This window comes from Copadichromis virginalis, linkage group LG8, assembly GCF_057382275.1.
Source record: "Copadichromis virginalis isolate Kocher_CV1m ecotype Utaka linkage group LG8, C_Virginalis_male_GT1.1, whole genome shotgun sequence".
In the NCBI taxonomy this organism is placed as follows: Eukaryota; Metazoa; Chordata; class Actinopteri; order Cichliformes; family Cichlidae; genus Copadichromis; species Copadichromis virginalis.
The window spans coordinates 27,256,160-27,277,594 of NC_140625.1; the positions used below are offsets into that span (position 1 = coordinate 27,256,160).

Below are 21,435 nucleotides of genomic sequence, written 5' to 3' on the forward strand. Positions count from 1 at the left end.
GGGACACGTTTAAGCTTTGCAGCAGTAACCTGTGAAATTTCTTCCATTTTTTCCCCAAAGTAACGCGCATGCGTTATTGTTTTGCATGCAATGCAATTTCCTGTTGTCTCATCCATGAGAATCAGACAGTCGTGTGAGAACGGCGACATATTTACTGTTTTTGATGTGATGGTTAGATTTGGGTAGCCCTCTTTCCTCTGCTTCAGTCATTTAAAGAATAACATATTTGTTCAAGTATTACTCCAGTAAGGTTCAATTTCGACTTAGTTTAGATGTCTTTGTTGTTTTTGATCTGTCAGTCAGCTTCATTAACATAGTTGAGATATATACATGTTCAGTAAAAATCATCCCATATTTGTGAAATATGTTTTTAACATGCATAAAGATATGCGACACAAATTGCGCAGATATAGGTCGTGCACATTTAAGTGCGTTACTTCTCCAAACAAAAGACACGAACGTCACCTGATTTCAAAAAGAAATGTGACTTGGGACACCTGACTCTCACATGAGAGGCAAGCAAACACAAGAACACAGAAAAATAATCATGTCTTGTGTTGACTCAGCAGAATAAAAATGAGCATTGAAAAAAAAATGAAGGTGCAAAGAATAAGAAACTGAATTATTTTGCCATTTTAAACTGGTTCTAGTCCAATTTTGTATGTTTAAGAAACATCCAGCATATTTTAAGACATAAAAGATTCAAATCGATTCATCAAAATTAATCAGAATGCAATTAAGTGTCTGAAGGTTTTAATTTCCTGGGGCGGGAAGAAAAAATAAAATGTATTAGTGCTGACATATCCATCTGCTCTTTAGTGCAGACCCTTGGTTAATCTTTACTCTGTGACACACCATTTTACTCTTTAAGCCAACTTTCTTCTGACTGGCTAACTCTCACAAACAGAAGGTTTTGACAACAGGTGGATGAGGCAGATGCGTCTGCCCGAGATGTTCGTTTTCGGGGTTCCGGCTGTTTTTTGACATCAACCAAGACTTAAACAAAACTGAAACTGTGCAAAAAGCTTGTTTAGCTCTGTCTGCAGCCTGAAATTTTGACTGTCAGGATTACTTCTAGACAGAACATGTTAGAAGGAATTTTTCTACAACAGCATCATTATAAAGTTATATAATTTGGCTCACTGACACAGGATTTTGCATCACACTTTACAAAAAACGATCCAATTTTTCAGTGGGAAAATGTGGGGGAAAAGAGAGCAATGTTATTGGATCAATACTGGGGATGAGCATATCCTGGCATCTGAACTGGTCCTGGGAGGGAAAACGTAGAGTGAGAACATCAATGGTTGTTTGACTGTGGCTTATCACTGCCAATACAAATGGCAAGAGAAGCATTTTATGAACCTGTGAGAGATCGGAAAAACCTCGTTCCAGAGAATAAATGTCATTTTATTTTGCTGTCGCTTGTAACTACAGGCTTGTTTAAAATTGGCCCTCGAGACACAACTATTGGAACGTGCTTAACTGGTCAGGGGGCTTATGGGAGTAGTTGTTGACTACCCCCAGTACTTTTCCGCTCTCCGTCAGTCTACATTCCTGCCAGTAGTCAGCTCCTATTCCCCACTGTCAACAAACAGCTGGGCATATCAGCCATAAATATCTGTGCATTCTGTCAGTGCCATATTGGTGGAAGGGTGAGCAACTGGATGACAACAACAACTCCAGTGGAAATTTCCCCTCTCACTGTAGGGCAGGGGTGAGCTGTCGAGGGCTCATTAGGCAGACGTGGATTTAAATGCAAATAATTACACTTTCCTGCTAAAAAACTGACCCTGAATAAAGTTTAAGTTATCTCCATTGTAACACATTCATGATCACAACCTGTAAAAGACCAGGTTTTTAATAATTAATCAAGCCCATTGCATTTTTACAGTCTGTCTGACTAGTGTAATCATTACAACATTCACACTGTATTTAGTCCCTATTCAGAACACAAAGGATAATGGGAGTGCTACGTGAATACAGATTAAAGATATTCTACTAATCAAGTCTATGAAAGGAGCTTCTGCATGGCCATTATAATCATTTTAAAGGAAGTGCCGTCAGTGAACGATGAAGTAAGTAGAGAGGGAAGTGCAAATGAAAGACATAACCAGAGGCCTGCAGTGGACAATCTTTCAAAGGTTATAGCTTTGAGATCAAAGTCTCACCATTATTTAAACTAAATTCTGAGCTTCAGGATCTTCTTTTGAGCAATCTGGTCTAAATATTAGACTCTTACTCAAAACTGGGACCATAACTATGTTTTAAAATGTCTTTTTACTTCAAATTTAAACAGAAATGTAAATGCAGAGCAAAACCACGAGAGCTAATTACACCAATTTGTTGGCTTTAACCCTGTAACACCAAGTGAATCCTATTAGTTTTTGTGGCCTTTACATCATCACTGTGATTTTTCCCCCCGAAAAACTTGATGTATACAATGTGACACATGAAGCGCTACCATGAGCAATAATTTCACAGTGCAGAGAAAATTCGACAAATGAAAACTCATATAGACATAATTTGCCAGAAGGTTCAATAAACACTCACGTTTTGAGAATTTTTTTTTAAAATTGATTTTAGATTTCAGAAACTGCTGCCACCTAAGTCTGCTCTAAAGTAAGAAATGAGTGGCCTTTGGTGCCTCCTGCCCTAATTTGAGCCCAGAGCAAGCACTCCCACCAGTGCTCTTCCAGGTTATTCCATCCTTCTTCCTCTCCATCATTTAAATTGGCCAGCCATCTCCCTGGATATTATTCCCAGGTTATCTTCTTCTGAAGGTAACACAATCATCCTCACCATTACCAATAACGTTTTAAAGCTGGCAGTCTTATCTAATCGTTCTTCCTCCAAGAAAAGGTCCGTGTCGTGGTTTTCATCTTTGCGGTCTCCCAAAAGATGCATTCTCCAAACCTGTGTGCCCAGTTTGCATCATGTTTTTCTTTTTTCTACAGAATGCTGCAAAATCCAATCAGAAACTGAAGGATTTCTGTGTGCATGTTTATGTTTTGATTTCCTAGACCCAGTCTTGTTGGAGTTATCAGTTCACTAGCTGGGCCCACGTCCTCATTTTAGGTTCGACAGCGTTTTAGTAGGTTAAGGTGAATGGCTTGGAAATGAATTCAGCTGCGGTTTGGGGAAGGCCTCGAAGGAGACTGGTGGCAGCTCCCAGGCCTGGCAGATCTCCATGTACTAAATAGAAGTGAAGAAGTTAAAGAATTGAAAAGGGGAGGAAGGGTAGGAAACGAGAATGAACAGCTTGTAAAGGGGAGAACATATATAGATAAGAACTGGAAGGAGCGTGTTTGGAGGCGTGGTCCTGCTCCTGAAATTCCAATACTTTATCTCCAATTAATCTGGACTGAATATGACCACAGCTCTATTTTTCTCTTTTAACCCCCCCTGTCTGTACCTTTTACACTGTACCTGTGAGTATCAATCATAACCGTTCCCAAAGCAAGAGGATGAGGGGACTATGTCATTAATGCGTGCACTGGTGCACTGTGGCTGTGAGGGTGTTACAGAAGTGTGACCAATGAATATCAATCTCCTGCCCTGTGTGCACCAGAGCATCTGGTTCTCAACTTAGAACCAAAAACTGAATTCAAGGAATGTGACAAAAGGCCTGCGGTGCTGTCTTGGCCTTAATGTCAAGCAGACCTACTGGGACAATGGATGTATTACAAACATCCTTACAGGTCAGAGATGTTTCGACCTATACAGTATTAGGCAAGTGGATTTATTGAAGTGGCTGGTCAGTGTAAGAGCTATATATTACATGAACAGTATCAAGAAGCATACTATTTATTTTATGAAATATGCACACACAGGGAGAGAATAATCTTTGCACTCTCTACCTTTGAGTCACTAATACTACTGTAATCGGCTGCATACTGCCAGATTCAACCAAGCAAATGCAGCTTCTCTGATGAAATGTGACCTGGAAGCTTTCTTCTTGTGCCCATCTTCACTGACGTAAAATGTGTAGGAAGAAACAGAAATCATGCAAACAATTATTAAAAGGCACTTCCCCACAAAGGTAACAAGGAGTCAGATCTCTGCCTCAATTAATTCCTGCTTTTAAAAACCAGAGTTGGATACATTAGCGCACAATTGAAGAACCTGTATATAGTCAATACATATAAATATCTATAATTGAGATCAGGTTTTCCAGAGTTTTCCAGAGCTTCTTGGAAAAACCTTACCCAGATGAAAAAGCTCTCAGTGTGATTGTCAATCAAAACACATCCACATGCTACATTAGAGCTACAATTGTCTCCTCTCAGTGTTTGCTCTTGTGTGCCTGCTCGAGTTACTGCAGAAGCATGAACCGGGATAATTGTGTAATCAAATTCTCCGAAGATGCAGCTATCTTGGGCTTAATGCACAAGAATAGCGCCCTATCAGTATAAGGAGAGAGTTGTGAAATGGTGTGATAAGAACCCTCTCACACAACATTAAAAAAAAACACATGAAAGACAGTTTTTTGATCCCAGAAGCCCAAGCCTGTGGGGATCCATCAAGAATCCATCACTCACATCTATTCCTGCAAGAAACTTAGGCAATACAGCATCCTGGGAGAATGTCAGAAAAGGTTTTACGAAACAGTGCTGACCTGAAGAGAGAGCAGCATGAGATTCAGAATTTCAGCTGGAGCTTTTTTAGCCATCCTGCATGAAATGCTAAGCAACAGCGTGCAGGCATGAGTAGGCTGTGTATTGACATGCAGATTAGCTAATCTGTCAATTTGAGTCATTAAAGAGCAGACATCTTTCTAACTGCATCTTCAAGGTAGGCTTCAAGATGGTCTTTTCTTTATTTTGTGTGAATGTAAAACATTGTGACATAACCACAGACTTGAGAAAATGTGATAGATATTTTATTGTTTTCTTATCACCCCATTTCCAAATATGTTAGTGTTTCATGAGAGGAGTCACTATAACAAGGGTGAGAGAGAGGGGAAAAAGAGTTGCAGGAGGTAGATTCAGAAATAATGTGAAGATTCTGTTTAAAAGGTTTAGCTTAGACAGATAAGACCCTACGTTTATGAAAAACCGAAGACAAAAGAGAGATGACAGCAAACTCTAAATGAAGGCTGAAAGGAAGGAGATTTAATTAAAGCTTTTTTCTCCCTGTAAAAAAAAAACAAAAACCTACACTTGCTAGAAGAAGAAGACCATAGACACTCAACACTACTGAAGCTTGCCCACTGGGGCTGGTCAGCTCCTTTCCCAAGCTTTCATACCCAGTGCTGATTGCTGAGTGGAGTCAGCTGTGCACTGGCTTTGCAGGGAAAAGGGGTGACATCAGAGTCAGTGGAAAGGACACGCCTCCATCACAAAACATGGTAGGTGTGCTAGCACCATAACAGTCAGATTACTGTAAAATGTAAATGCATACACAGCAATGATTTGCAAATCACTCAAAGCATACTAGATGGTCTCAAAACCCACAAATCAATTACTGAAACTATGAAATTTCACCTGTGAGGCTGAACCTTCAGAAGTAAAGATTGCAAAGTGTTCATCGTTCTGCATGGACAAAGAGTTCACAAGCAAAAGCTAGATAAGGTGAACTTGGGAATTTCATCATCTGTGTCTACATAATATTAAAAGATTCAGAGAATCCACAGAAACCTCTGAAAGGATGAAAACCAATACTGAATAGCAATGATCTTCATTGAGTACAGATGTGGTTCTGTAGTGGGAATCACTGTATGGGCTCAGGAACACTTGTGGAAACTACTGTCACTGAACACAGTTAGCATCCAAGTAAAAAAAATCCATGAACTGCTTTTTGTCTGAGAGATCTGAGTCTGATGTGCTGTTTGGAAATCGGGGACGTCCTACCCTTCAGGCTGAAGAGGAAAGACCTCACAGAACATGTTGTGAGTGCAAAGACTGGGCGCATTGTCTGTGATAGTAATGAAGTGGCATTAGTGCACACAGCATAGGTAACCACCACACCACAAAATTCTGGGCGGCATGGTGGTGCAGTGGTTGGCAGGTCCTGCACTTCTCTGTGGCTTCCTCCCACATTCCAAAGACACAAATGTCCACTAAACATGAACGTGGGTGTGAATGATTGAGTCTTTATGTGTACCTAGCCTCCCACCCTATGACAGCTGGGATAGGCTCCAGCCCCACTCCAAACATGAACTGGATAAAAAGGAGTGAGGGAGGGCTGGATACAGATTTTGGAGTAATATATTCAACTATGAAAACAATGTATTATTTTGCTCAAGGACTATTTCATGGAGATAAAGCCAAACTACATTCCTTAAACATTACAGGGTGAAAAAGTGCTTATTTAGCCTGCCTGCAGTCCAATCCTGCCACTCACTGAAATCATGCCACACATTATGAAATATTTTGTTTCAAAATATGACACAGGAGGCCTTTAACTGTGATGAAAACTTATATCAAGTAATAATAGGAAACAGTGTCTTTCAAAAGTCCAATAATGTTCCAAGTTCACAAACTCTTACACAGGGGATCGTTAAAAGACGAGGTGATGCAACGCGGTGGTAAACTTGCTCTGCTGCAACTTTGAAATGTTTTTCAGGTATCAAATTCAACGTGAGCACAAAAATCATGTCATTTGTTAGTTTCAACATCTGACACATTGTCTTTGCAACATTTTCAGTTAGTATATCTTTGCATTCTATGATTATTTACATTTTTACACAGGACTAGCCAATAACATAAAAACCTAAGCCTGCAAAGCAAATACACCATCAATTTTTAAGTGGACCACGATGCGTTTTGTGCACTGAAAGACAATTTTATAAAAGATTTACTGCTGGAAGTCCCAAATAAGACGTGCAAATGAAACAGCACTTTCTCCTTCTTGGCAGAGGTTATGCCCATTTCAGAAGTGGGACACTGACCCAAATTATCTATATGAGGGTCAAAGATGTAAAAGACGCAGCAATCAGACAGAGACCTGGATTTGAAATTGTGTTTCCAGTGCCTGACACTTCATCTAGCTTAGTTGGCACCAGTGCCAGTTCAAGCAGCGTTTTTTTCTTCACAGCTCTGAAAACAGAAGGTGTGAATAATTTTCATGTATAGAGGATGTAGCCATTGCAGGAGCCATGTGGCTTTAAATGTAAGCTGTTGAATTGTTTGCAAAAAAAAAAAAAAAGCATGCGCTATAAATAACACTTCAGTCCCGTTATGTGCTGCTTTTATCTCATTCCCTTCTGCTGTTTGGGGACTCTGTAAGGACTTAATGCGTCTGGACTACAGGGTCGAAGTGTTATAACGTTCGTGTTTGCCTCAGTTTGCTGTCAGATTCTTAGCTCTCCCTCTAAAATGCAGGGTGACTCAGGCAGGAGACATAGATGTTCTCGTTAAAAGGAGAAACTAACGCTGCTATTCCCGCGACATCATCATCCCACACTAGTGGAGCTCCACGGTGCGCGATGTGATGCTCAGTCCTGCACAGTAGCAGCTACAGGAGACGTGCTTATCCCTGCCACAGGCGCACAGGAGCACGGGAGGAGGAGGACTACAGGAGCGGCCAGCGGGTTTTTCCCGGGCACCGGACACACCGTGAAACAGGACGCTTTTCCAGGGGGTGCTGTCCCCCCGCTTCCCACTCTCTCCAGCGATGGCATCCACGGATCGATCAACGGGAGCGCGTGAGTTTTTCTTCTTTTATGCAAACCGTGCAAAGGCTTTCATGTGACGGACATAGTGTGTGTGCGTGTGTGTGTGTGTGTGTGCTGGAGATAGAGAGCAAACTGCATGTCTAACACCACAGCCATGTTTTGGTCATCGCACTGATCGCCTCGTGTAAAAAAGAAAAAAGAAAAACGGGGATTTAAGATTTTATTCTTCTTTTTTTTTTTTTTTAAATACAGCATACAACTGTGTTTATTTATTATACGCTCAATTTATTTGCCTACAGCTGATGCGTAGCTCTCCTTAAAGGAGACGCGTGTGCTCGCTTCTCTGGCAACATCAGCACCACAAAGAGCGATGCCCCTGGCCGCAGGCAAGCTTCAACTTCGGCTCCGTGCTCCGCGCTCAACGCGGTCAGCAAAGTGTAGACTACATTTGTTGGCTAGTGGTTGTCAAATCTGCTTTTCTCACTCTATATTGCTACTTAGGAGAGTTATGGAAAACAGTAAATTCTGCACAGCCTTCTATATATTTTCACTGCAGGCATAACTATCCTCTTAAAACCCTGCGAGAATATTTGGGAATTTCAGACATTTTCAGACTGAAAATATGCAAGCTGTTCTCGCAAAGCCACGCTTTCTTTCTCTTTTCTGTTGGTGCTGAAGGGGGATGTGTGCTCACTGGATTGTAGAAGCAGTCTGTGGAGCATTTCTGGCTGTGAAATACAAACAGTGCGCATCGGCTAAGTAAAGACAAATGAGAGAAGGAGGTGAAAAGGAAAACAAAGACTTGCCCTTTTCTCGTGGAATAGAAACACTTGCGTATGGATGTAGCTGTTCTTCGTGGTTCGTTAATGTGTTCGAGAAAAATGGAAAAGTCACGGAAAAACAGCCACGGGTTAAGAAAAATCTCACAGCAGAACTTCACCCATGTATTCGCCTCTCCAAACAGAATTTGACTGTAATAGTAAGCTAGAGTGTGAACTGGGGAAAAAAATCTATCAAGTTTCATGCTGATGTCTCCAAAATAAATGTGTCTGTTTAACTGCAAAGCACACTCATCACTGAAGTAAACCGTCAGTAACTCAGTATCACATTTTTTGTCTATTTTGTAGATAGAAAAGAATTTGACCCATTGCTGATGCTTAAGCCGGTGGTTCACCAAACTGAAAGGGCTTAAAATTTGAATCTGAAGCAAAGTAATGGACAAGCTAGCTGACCAGGATCCGTCCAGCCTGGTATATAGACACAGATACTTGTGTTTAAGCTGCATCTCCTGGTTGTATGAATGTGGGTTGATGTGACTCCTGCACATGAGATGGAAATGGCACAGTGGAAACCAAGAAAATGGAGATTTGTAAGAGGTGTTTAATTAAAGTTGGAGAAAATGCTGTTCTAACCAAGAGCTTTTGGTGTATAAATCACACCAAAGCATGAAGTGAAAAATGAAGGAATGTGATACTTGAACAGGATCCAAGACTTGACTCTTAGGTGTGTGTTTGTGCCTCCAAATCTACCCCCTGACGTGGAATTCATGGTTTTGCATTTTTGTTTGTTTGTGTAGCTATTCAGCTGGCCTGAGTAAAAGTTTATGGATATGCAACTGTTGCAGACATGCTTGCACGGAGCCCAAAAAGCCCTCGAAAAATAAAACAACCAAGAAAAGGAGAAAAAATCTCTTAGCCTGATGGAGATCATGGGCACCCCTGGTGACAGTACAAAGATGCAGCATGTAGACAGCAGAAAAGCACCGTGTCCTCTGTGCAGGGTCAATGCACAAAATAATTTTTGCTTAGGTCCTTGTGGTTTGTTTTTGGTGTGTTTGTTAGCAAATTTACTCAAAGTTTTTTGTATGGATTTGTATGAAAAGTTTACCCCGGGTGTGATTTGGTTGAGCTTCACAGTGATTAACTTTTGAGGTCAAGATCATCAAAGCCTGATTTTTATTTTTATTTTTTATTACTTTTACTATCCAAAAGTTAAAATGTCTGGTTATTATCCAATTAGGTCAAATCTCAAATTTTTAACTTACAAACTCAAACTTCTGAGAAAATAGCTACAATTGAGGAAGACAACTTGGAACTTCAATTTAATAACCCCAAATTTTGACGTATGGGTGTCAAAAACAACCCAGATCTCTGTAACAACAAACTTTGTTAAGGATTTTTTTTTAACATCGAAAGATCGGAAAAAATTGCTAAATCTCCCATCATGTACTCACAATTCCATATTAAACTATAACGGCTTGATATTCCCACGAAAATGTTACAGACTAACTAAGAGTAACACAGCATGCTGCTCATCATTATTCATTCAGGATGTGTTTAGATTAAATTATATTGTAGTTTGAAGTCGTTTGTCTTTCTTTTATGACAAACACAAAATGTTTTTGCATAGAGTGAATATTTAAAGGATTCTCTCAAGAGTGGGCAGGGACATCGTGCTGAAAGGCAGTCGGGATTGTCTTCACGGGCCTCATAGCGTGTACACAGGTGCACAAGGAGGAAAGCGAACATTTGAGCATGAAGGAGGAGTGCCTAGACCATGAAAACCTTGAATATCTAATCACTCTTTTGGGACTAACATCCCTGATCCGAGTCATTATTTCACATGTTCATATAGCCTTAATAATTAGCACCATGCGCAATCTGTCAGTCACTGTCAGTGCCTCTGCAGTGGCCTGTAAGAGGGGTCAAGAGGTTACATTAAGAACACTTAACTTTAAGCTTCCCATCCATCTACAGAGCCAGATCTTACCGGTCTCCAGACTTCAGTTGATTAGCACCACTTCAGCTTTCATCCCACCCTTCTTGTCAGTTCCCAGGGGGTCGCCTTTGAGGGAGCTAATTTAAGTAAGTGAATCATAACTTTACCTGCTAATCACCAATCACATAACCACTGTACTGCTGTATCGTCCCTCATGGGTCCGGGCTTGTTTTGCTGTTTTTCTGCCCTCGTTAATCATGTTTTTTCCCCTCCACGCTTTAAATTGGATCGCAGCGAGCTCCTCCATGCTTGAAGCTGTTGTATAATGTACTTTGTTATTTGCTGATGAGTGCTGTTGATGCTGTTTTTTTGGAAACATGATGCGCTGTGAAGTGAGGTTAGAGTATGCCAGTGAGTTTACTCTCATGAGGAAATGGCCTCTCAGACAGATTTTGTTTAGAAAATTATTAGATTTATACCGAGGACACCGTCTACACCTAATATTACATATGTTATTTTGGGGTTTGTTGTGTTTTATTTGATTGTATTTAGACACACTTGAGGGGAAAGTGTGCATCCCCAGCTCTGGGATTGAGCTTTCATTGTGTGAGACACACCGTCAAGTGTTTATATCATTTTTTAATAATACAAAGTCTTTTTAGGGGCGGCTGTTTGGTGCCGGCCGACTTTGAGACTTGCTCTATGAGTAACTCCTGTAATGTGTTTAAAGACAGTGTTTGTGTGTATTTGTGTGTGTGTGGAAGGAGTGGTTACTGACGCAATCACACTGAGAACATTGGCACCTTTCATTGCACAGAGGAAGTGTTTTTCTGTGCTGAATGAATTAACGTGCCGAAGCAAACGAGAATCACAGCTGAAACAGTTGCCGTTTGCACGACTCGTTCAGGGTGCAAAATCTGAAAAATCACATCCTTTGCAATACGCAGAATCTTAAGAGCAGATTTGCTCTGCAGGTCTAACATTTAACCCTTCTGGAAAAGAAATGCTTTTCAAATCGTTGCCTCAGTTTTGCAAAATAGAGAAACGCAGTCGATTATTAGGTCTGCTCAGCTCTGTGAGTGGCACATTTCGGGCTCTGCTAATCACTGATGTTTTTTTTCCTGCAAAGTGCGCATTAAGATTCTGACATGCAAACATAAATCTGCTTTTCTGTTATCATTAGAAGAATTTCTCATCCAGACACGATTCATAATTAAATTATGCAAAGCTAAAAGCTGCCACTCACATAAATGAATAAAATCAATGCAACTTTTATATTACACAACACTACACACACACACTCACACACTATATTATAGATGGACGCCCACATGACAAATAATGTAATTTGGTTGCTACAAGTTTATAAATGTAATGCTTGTAATGTAGTCTCATGCTGTTGGCCTGAATGAAAGATAAGGCGTGGGGAACAGAAGTCTGATTGACTCAAGTATTTCTGCTTCAAACTCCAAGTGAACTTAGTCATGCAACACATCATTTGGAAGCACAAAGGGATTTTTAGAGGGTTTCTCACATATGAAGTAGTACCCTTTAAGACCTGAAAAGGAGATATTGTGTAAGGTCAGTGGAGCTCCAATTATAGGGGTAGCTCCTTTGCAGAAATCACGACATAAAAATACACAAAGCTTGTGCAGAGCACTTTTAGGTAGGAAGTATTTTCTTTCTATTGTCTATTTAAGGTACATATCCTTATTTCCCAATGGGTCACCACAGTGGAGGGGACAAAACCCTCCTGTTTATACTAGGTACCACCACTAGGGGTAGGTTATTCGGCGTGTGAGGCAACTGTGCTAACCAACTAGCTAAGACTACAGGTCAAATAATGCATTCTCACCAGGGAATTTACATAATCACGTTGCGTCAGATGCTATTTGTGTTTCATCATTATGCATGAGGTATTTTATGGTATTTTATTTTAGAGACTTACAAAATCAACTTCAGGGGGCTGGAGAGGTGCTGGTGACATAAGGTTATCTGCTATGAGACTGTGGTTCACATTTCCTTTGGACCATTATGTTTTGGACTTATTATCTGGGTTAGGTTCAGGCACTAGTGGCTCAGTCACAGCAGAGCACGGCAACCTCTTTGTGACTAGAAAAAAATCAGCAGTTCCCCGACATTTGTGTTGAGTTTTTTGCTGTTGCTGGTTTAGACTGAGGGTGTTGCAACCACTGAGCGACTGTTTTCGATCACACAATGGCTAAATACATTGCAACCTCTCTTAGACAGATTGGCAAAGCATTGCAAATAACTGGAGATTTGCAACACATTGAAATCAATGCTAAAGACCGCAACTCAGGGCATCTCTTTGCAACCAGTGATTCCACTCAGCTGCTTGTATTCTGCCTATATTCCTACATAAAAACAAGGTTGCTGAGCACCTGTGTCATTTCGCAGTTAGATTGCTGCCCTGAAAGAACTAGGTGAGTTTTTGTGGAAGATTTTTGAATTTCTGTTTCAAATCTGGCAGAACTTGAATTCAAACTGGCAACAGATTCACGACAGATGGCAACAGATTCCTGATTTTTGCCAATTTATGACAGTTAATCTCAAAGAGATTGAACGTAATGGCCATCTTGACCCCTTTCAATTACAACCTGATAGCAGACTGATAGGTGACCTACTCTTATTGATGTTTTATTGCAATCGTGACGCATCACAGTTGCTTTAAAGACAGCAGCTGACTACATGTGTTGACAGATCTGATCTCTCTCTCCAAAGAAACCATTTCAAAGGCAGTGATTAGGTCATGTCATGGTCTGCAACCACTGTTATATTGTAAAACCTGCTTGTCTAACACTATGTAAACACTTTGGGTGAAAACACACCCCATTGAAAAAACGTTAGGAGTTACAATCCCGCTTTGCCGATGCTGTAACCTGCTGTGTGCCACCAAAGAACTCCTTGTGTTTAACTAAGAGTTGCAATGCAGAGTTATACAATTGGTGGGTATAGAATACTTCCTTTGTGAAACTACTCAAGACAAGGTTTGTGTGTGTGTTTTTTCTTTTTTGAGTGCTGTGTTGGTTAACAGCAGGACACAAAAGAGAGCTATGAGTTCATTTGTATTGGCAGATGATCTTGGCTAGCTGTCCGTGGCTGCAGACTGAAGACAGTAGTTGGAGATGGCTGGAGAGCAGGACAAGCAGGTTTAATGCACAGTGAGCTGAGCCCAGGTAACTGAAATGAACCAAAGTACACGAAGAATACAAAACTAGGAACAAAAGCTGGCTCTAGCGTAAGTACATGAGAGACTAAAGGATCTGACAGCCAGTGAAATGAAGAGCTGGGGTATGTATGCAGCTGTGTCCTAAAAGAAGCCAATAGAGCTTAATGTTAGAACATTATGAATACAAAGTGTTCTCTAGTGTTAAAGTCATAGGCGGCATTGAGGTTTTTTAGTTCTTTAACAACTTCTAGCTCCTGACAGACAAGAGTAATAATTAACACCAACAGTTCTTGTCATTAAACACAAACATGTACAGTTTGGGTTTTTTAACATATGATTAACGCTGCTATTTTTATTGTGAGGATAGTTGGATGAGTCATTTTATTGTTCTATATAAATCTGTGTTGTTTTTCTTCCCTGAACCTTGCCGCCCTGCTGGACTGAATCTGGGAGCTGTCAGCACGTTAAGAGTGACAACGCTGAGCAGTACACACTGTCTTCTTCGTACAAAGCATAACTGTCGTTATCGTCTTCTGCAAACGAGATCTTTCAAAAGGCAGTTCTGACATGATAATGCATAGAAATAGTCAAAAACATGCAGAAAGATTGAAGCCATTCAAGCAAATAAAGGACAGAACATAACACAAAGGACAGAAAGTCGTGTTCTTTAAAAAAAAAGAAAGAAAAGTTGGCAAAAATTCGACTAAAGCAAGTATGCAGGATTTTTTTAATGTCGTAAAGACCTTGGCCTCTCCAGCTTTCTGCTCTGAGTGACAAGCTGCTTGTGTTTAACTGCTGTGCTCTTTAGACTGGCTTCAAAAGCAGGATTTAATTTAAGACACTGCATGCGTTATTTCCTCTCATAGCTGAGTGTTCACTGTATATCGGCTGCATCAGGACGGCACAAACTGTTATTGCACGTCTGTCTTCTTCGTCGTGACGCTTGCACAGCCTGCGTTGGCTTATTGCAGCTTCGACGATAGCGTTAATGATGTTCTCACCTCAGGGGATGTCACGGGGAGATGGGATTAACGACAACGAATAATTTTCTAATGAATTAGAATTAATTTGAGTGTCAGGTCAAAATGATGACGTAGAATTGATGTAAATGGATTGCATCACAGCTCAGAGGTCTGCTGGGATAATAAAGTGTTTATTATCCACTAAATGAGGCGGTTATTTCCAAAATTTATTGGCCTTTGCTGTCATCTTGAATTAAGTCTTTGATCGATTCTTAATTTAAAAATATTGATTATTGCAGCTTTCTCTAGCTTTATTAAAACCATTCTGTTCCACACTGTTAATACGTATTTGATCAAACTCAGGCCTCACTTACAGCCCAACATTTAATCAAAAGGAAATTGTGGATTTATGTCAATGTATTTCATTAGTTAAATTATAGGGGTTTAGTTTTATGGATGGCATTGTTAGATTAACAGTAACTCTCAACCAGGTTATTTGGCAAGAGATACGACATTGCTGCAAAATGAGGCACAAACAGTCACGGTGCACGGCATGCAAAAGTCTTGAGCCTTCCCATTTCTTTATAGTTTCTTTATAGTGGTTTATAAATTCAATTCAATTCAATTTATTTATAATGTGCCAAATGACAACAACAGTCACGTCAAGGCCCTTTATATTGTATGGTAGAACCTGCAATAATGCATACAGTGAAAAACTATCATATGATTCCTATGAGCAAGGGAGGACAAACTCCCTTTTAAGAGGAAGAAACCTCCAGCAGAACCAGGCTCAGGGAGGGGCGGGGCCATCTGCTGCGACCGGTTGGGGTGAGAGAAGGAAGACAGGATAGATCCCAATACCTATAAATTATTCAAGCATAAAAATGGCAAAGGGATGAATTGTGTTATGTCTACACATAACTGACAACTTGGCAAGAACCTAGCAACCTGTCAAAATAACACACAGTTTGTTCCCATTTCTTTAGCTAAATCTATTTAAAAAATGCAAAACATAACACAGTTTGACAGGCATAAGATACTCAAAATAATCAAAATACAGGCGTCAACAATGTCACCATTAAGCTTTTTTGTTGCTAGGAAGAAATTTTTTTTAAAATTGTTTATTTTTTTTTACAGACAATGGTGCACATAGAAGTTGCAATTAATAATCCACTTTGTTCACTCAGCACCTTGATGATGCTGTAGTTTCCACTCAGCACCTGAGAGTCGGGCTCAGCCTTAGGAATATGAGGTCGTTTGTCTCACTCTGCAGTATCATCACTGGTGGCCAGCGAACATTAGACCGATTGCATGCGCACACACAGCAAGGAAGCATCCTGCCTAGAAACAGTCCCGACATAACTCTCAGATAGACAATTTATGCAAAACTTATTTCATTTTCCTCCAATAGATTCGCCACTGTTCCATACTTTAGCTTTCAGTGTCTCCTGCCCCTGGGTCAGCTCGCTGGGAGGATCTACTCACTTATGTGTTCATATACATAAATATGGACGTTTATGTAAGCTACTTACTGACTGAATCACTAAATGAAAAGAGAGAGCACAGGCCCTGCTGGCTGACGGAATATTCATGGATGGCTTTCAAGGGTCACCAGGGGTAAAGGAAGAAGGAGACAGGGAGAAAAAACAGGGAATGACTGCCACTAACTGCTGTGTATCCTGCCTTTATGTTTTGTTCATGTGATGTCTCTATTTAGGCCTGGCTGTTAAATAAGTCAAAGTATTGCAGGCTAGAGCAAGTCAGATACTCAGTTGTGTAAGTCACTGCAGCAGGTTTCTCTGTTTGACATCTGTGAAAATAGAATTTTCTAACAGTCATCATTTTGAGCTAAGATAATGACCATTTCCGAAAGATGCTAACCAGTCACGACTGGTGACTAAATGTTAATCATTTTAATAGAGAAAGCACCAAAATCCAATTAAGCACAACCCCCAGGCTCACCTGCATAAAAACAGACATAAGAGGCTTCTTTTGAAGTACGGTTGATAACGGTGATTGGTTCCAGAGCACAAAGTGTCTCTTTTTAATCCAAATAAAAGCAAAAGTAATGTTAAGTCAGTGATAGACAGTTCCCATGAGCCTCAAAATCCACTCAGATTTCACTAATCAGGTTTATGGCACAGTGGAAAATGCTGCACAACTTGTTACACCTGGAGAACATATAGGTGACAAAGCTTTGATAATTTCAGGGAATAAATCCTCTTGAGGCGACCTCCTGGTTACCTTCAGGAGACAAAAAGGTAAAAAAACAACAACAAAAAAAACCCAAACAAATCTGGAGACACAGATATAAATATGTCCTTTTTTTATTACAATACTTTGATGTTGTGGTTTAAAATCTTTTTGGAAATAAACGTTTGAGAGAAATATCAATTTTATGCAACTCTGGGAGAATTTCAAAGACATGGGCATCAGTTTTATGAGTACTGACTGCTAAGTTCAAGTCCAAAAAGGCAAAAAAACAAAAACCCTAAGCAGTCACACATTCAGATATTAACAGCCCGTCCCCTTGTTATCCAAACTTGAGTGAATGGAATTATTATCCAAGCTGTCCATTGTCCACTGAGCTGTGAAAAATGCTAATGGCATTTAGAAATGCTCCATTTCAGCTTCTACATCCAAATAAAGTCGTTCAGATGAGATACTGAGGGAAGTCGCCTGAACGCTTGAATATCTTGCCATGTCAGTGTAAGAGTTTATCATACTAGATATAACAGATGATTAAAACTACAAAAGTAATAAATTGTACAACGAGGTGATGAAAGCATTCCTCAGAGACTTTGGTCCATATTGACATGATAGCATCACAGAGTTCCTGCAGGTTTATTAGCTGCACAGCTGTCATGCAAATGTCCATTTGAGTGCATTAAACTCACTGTCATGTTGAAAGAATCACTTTGAGATTATTTACATTTTTTGACATGGCCTGTTATCCTATTGAAAGAATCAAACCATCCGTAACAGATGGGAGAGGTCAATGTGACCAGAAAGCCTTGCATTTCTGCACATGTCAGTCTACTTTGAATTTGTGTTAATCAATTCTCTTGAAATAAAAAAATGCAGTGTATGAATTCACTTTGCTCTCTGTCTAAAGACCTTTTTCAAAATGTTTTTATATAACTGTGGTGTAATATCTGTGGGCTAAGAAAGTGACCACTGATTCTCTCTTTACTGCTGCTTCTGTAAAAGCCAGGGGCAGCCCACCTGCATCGAGGCTCTCCTTTCAATCAGAGTTTTGGCTTTGGTTGAGTCACTTTACCATATTCTTTCAAGCCTCACTTCTTTCAAACTCGTCTTTGCTGCTCTGAGAAGAAGAAAAAACCTCACACCTCCCACTGCCCTGTCACAACTGTTTCTCCATTGTTCAGCAGAAACCCCACTGACTGCACCAAATACCACCAAGACTTTGCACAGCAGTAGAGCAGGAAGGTGATAACGAGGAATGACTTTTTAATAAATATATATATAGATATACATAAAACACCTTGAACATTGTGTTGCAGCTGCAGGGATGATATAACACGGTTGTGTTGCTTTTGTTGTTGGAGGACACCTGGTTGCTGAGGAGACTGAAGGAGTGATGTAACAGTAGTGTAATGTGACCACTCACTCTCTCTGCCCACTCAAGGCACCAAGCCAACCAACAGAGGGATAATGTAGTGTAATATGCATGCTGTTAGTGCGTGTTTGTGTGTATGGATGTGTGTGTGACCAGATCAGCTGTGTGACAGAGACTTGTAGTAAAAGCAGAGCAAAAGAGGCATAAAAAGGATTGTGTGTGAGACATTGAGAAATCCTTGTTCGGGAAGGAGGTAGAAAGTCCGTTTTGGGCCTGGAGTCTTCGTGCTCACTGGGGATTCATGTGATTCTTTTTGTGTCTCTGTAAAACCAGGTTACCCACTTGCTTGTCACTCGTTACAGGACTTCCTAAGCTTAGTCTGGTGCACCTAAAAATATCTCCTCACACTATGAGAATGCCCCACCAGTGCTTTGTATGCCTTTTTGTTGACATCTCTGAAAATGTTTGCCGTTTTAATGTTGCTGCTGCTGCGACTTTATTCATCTCCTTTTAAAGACGTATACACACATATATACTCAAAACCGAAGACAACCTTCCTTTCAGTCTGTACACAAGTATGTCAGATTTTGTTTTACTCAAGCCAAGAAAAAAAGAGCAGTCAGGCATATTGACAACCTCTATCAGAGGAAAGATGCCTGCTTCTGGCTGGAGACAGATCCGACCAACAAAATGTCATCAAACTGACTCTGAGGATACAAAGAATAATTTCATTTGAGGCATAATCTTTGGATTCTCAGCACAGCACAGCCACAGCACATAGATTTCCAATAAATATGTAGCTGACAAACAGTGTGCATCAGATCGAGTGACACGCAGGTCACACAGGAAGACTGAGCGGAAGCACAATGATCTGTTTGGACCTTCAGCAAAAACAGTGCTTGTTAGTTTTCCAGTGCAGGTCAGGGGGGGTTATCCTAAAATCTGATATCCAATTCTTGACCACAAGTGGCACTACTGAGCCAATGTCCTGATAACAAGAGGTATGAGCATGGAGATGAATGTCTGCTAATGATCAGTGACTTCAGTCTTCTATATGGCTCATGGCTAATCTGCAATTCCTGTTCCATCTACAGTAAAAATCCCCAAAAGTAAAAGTCAACCCCACTATTAAAGTTAAAAGACATGACATAAATGAGGCCCTGGTGGGTTCCAAAGCAGCTTGCAGACAAAGTAGCAAATATAGGCAGGCTAAAGCAAGTAAAACAATTAAATGAAACATTAACAACTGGACAGAAAGGAAACTATCAGCTGATGTTGGCTGGTATTGCGATCAGCTGATCTGCTGGGACTGCAGGCTGAGATTGACTTTGTGGTCTGCCTGAACTAATAATATAGTCAATTTTTTATCATGCCTCCCAGGTATGCAACGTCTCTCAATCTACTTCATACACATCCAGAATTGTGAGGAGAAAGAAGAAATAATAAACAGAACGGGATTTACTAGTTTTACTCATTGGAATCCGTACTCCGTTTAATTTTATTAACAACGTTTCAAGTGACTACAAGTTTTTTTCTGAGGAAAATACAGAAATAAAAAAAGAGGTGCATATGCAGAAAAACGACGAGTGACATTTTAATGATCTACTCATCACACATTCATATGTCAAGTTATCCTTGCTTCAAAGGAAATACAGCCTCGATTTATGAAAAATAAACAGCTTTACTGATGTTTGAGATCAGTCAGAATTTTGGGGTATGCCACACAAACGCACCCCAGCAGACATGCTTAATACTGCTAATGCCTGCAATGTCAGTGTAGTTAGTGGCTGTTAGTGTGAAAAGAATGTAGGCTATTTGATATTTGAGAACTATTTGATAACCTGCTTTGTTTTCTTCTTAACACGTCCAGTGGAGGAACTGCTTATTGCCGATACATCATTATTATTTATTTGATTAATCAAAGATAGTAAAGAAGTTAGTGATAATATAATAGTTTCGGGTTTTCAGGGATCCTTTGAAGTGGTAAATGTACTGCACTGACTCCAGCACACACAGTTTTAAACTTATAAACTTGCACAAAATTACTGGTAATAAAAACAAAAACTGTTTACAGCCAAGAAAATACTTATATTAGCCAATAATACAGTATTTATACGTGGTTGCTACTATATTCAACCTTGAAAAAACACACAAGTATGATTAATTATAATTAATATTTGATCAATCTCAAATTAAATCAGAAAGAAAGGATCCAATCCACTAGTGTAACGACTTCAGCAGCCAATTTTTAGGTGCCTACATTGCAGCACGTAATAAGGATATCCGAGCCAGTATTTCCAGTTTCATCTGCTGAGCATCAAAACCTAGCTGAATTGTTGTCAAAAGACAGAGAGTGGTTTGCCACTGTAATTTTTCTTTTGTAATATTTCCTAAATGGACTTGACCATTTAAGACTGACACCCACAAAACTGTAACACTGCAGTCATTTTAATCATTAAGGATTAAATCTGGAAAAACAGCTCATTCTGTGAATCCAGGCTAATTCGTTCACTGTCTCATAGAAACAGCATTGCATCTATTCAGCGTCCAAGAGCTTTGTTTCCTGTAGGAAGGCCTTGACAGTGTTGTTTGCTGAGTGGGCTGCTGTCCGTGGTACTGAAAGCCAACAACCAGATGAACTGTCCACAAAAAGACATAGTGAATTCATGTCCCATTGCAAGTAAACACAATAGTACTGAAAATTAGGAAGAATTTTTTTTCTTCATACTCCACATAATATCTCCCAAATCTGAAACTCTTGACTTGCACCGGTAGCGCTATCGTAGATGCTACAAGAAGGTTGGAAATTAGCTGCGTGAATCATACACACGCCGCCTCGTAATCCCGCGTGACTAAAGAAAACAGATTTTTGGATCCAAAATCCATGAAGACTGTTTTACTCTCCTCATATATCACCTTGATTTATTGTTGTTGCTATTCAGTCGAAGCCCTTTCCGCCACCTTTTTAAGCATTTTTTACTTAAAGCTAGATGACAAAAGCTGGAGGATTAGTACATTTATGCAGAAGGTTACTATCTTTAGAGAATAGATGCACAGTCCTTTCCTTTTGCTTGGGTGAATGGTGCGTCTTAAGTTAAAGCTGGTCTACACGTGTGAGAGAGAGACACGTGAACTGAAACATATGGGTTCAGTGCCCTAACAAGTCTGCTGTTGCGCCTTTGTCTGAGTGTAATAATTGGCTGTCGAATGCAGTTCTCCTACCTCTACCTCTAAACAGAAAGCATGGCACAGGCTGCAAACCCCTTTAGCCTCTTTTCTTTTAATCATCTCTCTCTGCCCCTTCTCTCCGAGTTCTACCTCCGAGTTCTACCTTTACAGCACAGCTGATTGGATGAATAATCTACTG

The 21,435-nt window shown here is 40.1% G+C and overlaps 1 protein-coding gene across 1 annotated transcript in view; it reads left to right on the top strand.

The window, feature by feature from the left end:
• The first annotated feature begins 7,210 nt into the window (after positions 1-7,210).
• The window catches only part of tbkbp1 (TBK1 binding protein 1), an 80,758-nt gene continuing 66,533 nt past the window's right edge, over positions 7,211-21,435 (top strand). Inside the window, exon 1 of the mRNA XM_085466850.1 lies at positions 7,211-7,648. The gene's annotated coding sequence lies outside the window, so the exon portion shown is untranslated. The remainder of the gene's footprint in view (positions 7,649-21,435) is intronic.